The following is a 4,847-nucleotide window of genomic DNA, read 5'->3' on the forward strand; positions in this document are numbered from 1 at the left end:
CTGCCTCCAAACCTCCCTTTAGTCTCTGTGGCTAGTAACCACTGACCGACCTCTCCGCCATGAATCTATCCAGTCTTCTTTTAAAGCTGTCTATGCCTGTGGCCATATACAATTTATGTACATTACAAACATTGATTATATATGTATATATAAACAAAAATATGTATATAATATATGAGAGCATCATTTTGCACTTTTGCCCACCCTTCCAAAAAAATGTAGTTCTGGCCCGGCTGACCTGCTGTGACTCAGAACTAGCAGAGACCTGAAGTGTCCCTTCAGCAAGGAAAGCGTCGCCTCTGCCTTGGCAGGAAACGTTGCAACATCCCCTGTCAATCGCAAGTGCAAGCCGGTGTAATTGGAACCGGCTGTTCTAAGCTTGGCTTGAGCTGGATGCGCCAGAGAGCCCGGGAACCACACTCAGCTGACCTTTGGCATGAAGGATGAAATCTGGGCAGCTTCTTGCTGCCACCAAGCGCAGGCCAGATGCTCAGAGGGGGGCGTTTAACAGACTGGGAAGGGGGAGCTCTGCCAGAATCTACCACCGATCACCAGACTGCAGCTCTCCTAGAGGAAAATGGCAGCTTCGGAGGGCAGAGTTTATGGCATTATACTTTGCTAAGGTCTTTCCTCTCCCCATACTCTGCCTTCCCAGGCTCTGCACCCAAATCATAAGAGCACCCACAATCCCCTCAAATGAGTTGCTTTTGTGTCAGTAGGGTTATAATATTACTTCTTTCTTCCCAGAGACGGGTGCAAGTACTACTGTCAAGCAGAGGGGCAGGAGGGCCCCCAGACTTTTCCCATGAGCTCTGGCCCCTGGTTTGGAGTAATTGATGAAGGCCGGTGTGCTCAGCTTCCCCCATTCCTGGGAACCCCCTTTCTGGCCAGAATCAGCCTCACCCTGGATTTCTCAGCTCTTTTCAGCAGAGCTATCTTTGTTACAGACTAAAGTCTGTTTCGCACATGCCAAATCCTGTTCGCCACAGAGCCCTGCTGCTCCCACAGGACAAGGGCCAAAGAATTTAGGATGCCAACTCTGAGTTGAGAAATACCTGGAAATTTGGGCATTTGTGCCCCCACAGAAAATGAAAAAGAGGTACCACCATCACAAAAAAAGTTAGCTCAACTTCAAGTGAACCTGAGTCCCACAATAAAGGCCCCTGTCACATGCATGTATATTTTACATGTAGAAATGCAGCCAAGCCAACACCCTTCACTAAAATGCATAAAGATCGACATGTTTAAGGCCTTACGTGGCCTGGGACCCTCGTACCTTTGAGACCGCATCACCCCATAGGTCCCTATGTTCGGTTGAGGCCAATCTACTGGTGGTCCCTGGCCACTCAATGATGCGGCTGGCCTCCACGCGGGCCAGGGCCTTTACAGCTCTGGCCCCGGCCTGGTGGAACACTCTTCCTCCAGCTGTCCGGGCCCTGCGGGACCTTGATGAGTTCCGCAGGGCCTGTAAGACGGAGTTGTTCTGCCGGGCCTTTGGAGGGACCAGCCGCTGAAGGTGCCCCCCCCTTTTCTGGCTCTTAACATCTGGGCCCTTTTTCCTCTAATGGGACTCACCGTCCCCTCCCTCGTGGGGAGGATTTTAAATTGGGGTTGTTGGACGCCTCTCATTATTTTTACTGCTGTTTTTAAAGGTTTTAGTAACTATATTTATAACTGTATAATATGCACTGTATTGAGATGTTATGTTGTACACCGCCTGGAGCCCCTCAGGGATGGGGCGGTATAGGAGTCTAAATAATTAATAAACAAACAAAAAACAAACAAAAAACAAACAAAAAACAAACAAACAAACAAACAAACAAACAAATAAATAAATAAATGTCTTTATCCTAGGGAATGCGAATTCTGGCAGCTCCAGTTACTGACTACAAGCATGCAACACACGCACATTGTGGCAACCACTGGGAGCAGGCAGTTTACTTGTATATACGCATCATCACAGTATCAGTACAGGTATATACAGTGGTAGGATTCAGCAGGTTTGCACCACTTCGGCAGAACCGGTTGTTAAAATGATGCTTGTAAACCACCAGTTGCTAAATTATTTGAATCCCACCACTGGCTATATAGATAAGTACGCACCAATGGCAGCTGGATCTAGTAGACTATCAGTATGCTGTAGGCCTATATATGCAGACTCAATGCCTTCTCTCTGCTCAGTATAGATTGAAGCAGATTTGTTATGCCAGGTTAATTTTGAGGACTTAATAAGAGACTTTGCAATCAAAAAGTAGGGAAAAACCTCTTAAAAAGTATAAATAAGTAAACAACAATTGTCTTCATCCATGAATGTTAAAAGGCTATGTATCCTTAAGGTTTTAGAAAACAATGAAATAAAGGTTGGTTTGTTTATGTATGTAATAATGATCGATATCTGTATATTTGTGTGCCTTTCAGCAAAAACAGTACATTGTAGCACATTTTTTTATTCACAAGGTCCGGAAAAATGTTCCAACTTGAAACGTTTGAAATGATAAGTTTTAACATTTTTATTTGCATGGTTCTCTTTTGGCACTTTAAAATATACACTATTGAAAAACTGCATTTTTCTACTGCCCAGCCCGAGTTACAAGCAAATAAATTATATTTGCTATAAAGTGCTAAATAAATGAAGTAAAGAAACAGGCAATATTGTGAAATGAATTGTGTCTGCCATCCAACATTCCAGATCGTTTACAAACACAGTTTGATAACGTAGCATAGAAATTTGGCAACTAATTCAGTTATGACACAAAGAAGTATTATTCAATAAAAAGAAATGTTTCTGTTGATCAGAAACACCGTCCCAATTAACCACTGAGGGGGATGACATATTTGTCCCAATTGTATTGAAAAGGGGGCAATAAACAATATGTGACCAACAGAGGTCGATTCTGCCCAGCAAATGTATCATGGGTTGCAACTGTTATAAAGGAACCTGTTTTCCTGTTTTCTCGTTCACATGTGTGCTCTGCAGGCAGCAACTGGAACCCCTGGGAACAATCCAGGTTGCTTTCCTGCCTTCTCATGGAGACGCTTCTCTTTATTAAAAAAATTCCCTGCAATGAGTGCACACAGGAATGCAGAAATGACCCCCCCCCAGCCATGCCAATTGTCTCACAAGATGATCAGCTGCACCTGTGTAGCTGCGAATGTGCAATCCGCAAAAAAGGGGGGGGGTGTCTCCCTGCAATGGCAGGGCAACGGCAGGCAGATGCACCCTGACCATGGACAGCGCGGTGGAAGGGAGGGAAACGAAGCACTTCCTGCCTGGTCGCTCATGCGGGAGTGGCTCCAACCCGGGATTTTCAAAAGGACCTCACTGGTTTAGCAATTTTCAAAAATCCCAGGTAAAGGGAAATAAAATGGGGCAAGCTTGTTTTGAGTGTGGAACCTCTGCGAAGTTCCCCCACCCCAAATGGGTTATATAGCGTCTGACATCCGCTACATTTGCTGTGTGCAGAATTGACCAGAGTCAATGCATTTCATATTGCTAGCACGTAGCCTCTCCTGATAGGGAATTTTTGAATGTCTCCCAGAAGTTACTTCTGAAGGGAGCAATTTGCATCTTGCAGGTGAAAGTGCTCTTTGATGGCCAGGAGAAATTAATTGGTAAAGATGTTTAGCCCCACTACCTATATATGCACCATCTGATAATTGTGATGTATTTTATTTGTTCACCACCCAGAGCCCTTTGAGGGTATAACAAATCTGAAGTATAAATAAATAAATATATCAGGGGGGATTCTAAAGAAAAAAGGGAAACAGGACACAATAGATTTCCTGATTAAATATTGGTATATCAATGTATTAATATATCAGTGTAACAATATATGAATGTTACATTCCTTTGAAATATGTTTAATAAGTTTCATATTGCCCCTCTCCCCAAACAGGCTTTAAGTAAAGAGTGCTGGAGATCATATGAGGGGGAGAGGAAGGGTGCCTCGGCCGCAGGACACTGATCCACCCCAGCGCAATACAACTTCTAATTCCCCATGCAAATTTTGTGCAAATGAAAACACCCATCTGCACAAACCCACTGCAGGAGAACACAATTTGCAAGGAAATGCGTTACTTCTGCACCAAGCCGGAAAAAAGCTGAAGAGGTGGGGACAACAGTGCCCAACAGACGCTACTTGCCCCGCACGAAAGGGAAGCAATTTTACTGCTGACAAAGGGCGGAATGAGACATGGGTGCGTAATTGGACAATGTGTCTGCGTGTGGATTTCATTGTTGTGAGAAGAGGGACTGGTGCAGCCTGAACAGCGTGAACAGCGTGATGCACAGCCTACGCTTCGAGCCGATGTTTGCTATTCGCTGCCAACTTTGTACTCCAGGCAAACACAACACCTCTTCCGCGTGGTTCTGCTTTCACTCATCTTAACAACTTGCTGAATTGGGTGAAATCACCAGGATCCCTTTTGTTCTTAATCCCTTTCCCTTCATGCCTTCTCAGGGCAATTAGCACACGGCAGGATTGATGCAGCCAGCCGGCCGTGCAGGCTGCTTCTGGGCCTGTAGGAAGCCTCTTTGAAAGATGCCAGCCCCCCTGCTCAGAACGCCTTGCCCAAGCCCCCTTTCTCCGGGGGACCTGGAACTTCTACTACGAGGGCTGCTTGTTGTGAGGCATCGTTCTGATAACTTGGTGGAGGAAGAATTTTACTCTGGACCTAGAGCACAGGTTTCATGAGGATGTGAAGATTTCTGCCCCGGTGTCAGACCTTTGACTTATCACAGTCGATACTGCCTGTTCAGGCTGGTCAGCAGAGGTCTTTCCTACCACCTAATCCTTTTTACAGGAGATGCTGATGGGGCTTGAACCCGGGACCTCCTGCGTGCGATT

This window comes from Sphaerodactylus townsendi, linkage group LG08 (genome assembly GCF_021028975.2).
Source record: "Sphaerodactylus townsendi isolate TG3544 linkage group LG08, MPM_Stown_v2.3, whole genome shotgun sequence".
Classification (NCBI taxonomy): domain Eukaryota; kingdom Metazoa; phylum Chordata; class Lepidosauria; order Squamata; family Sphaerodactylidae; genus Sphaerodactylus; species Sphaerodactylus townsendi.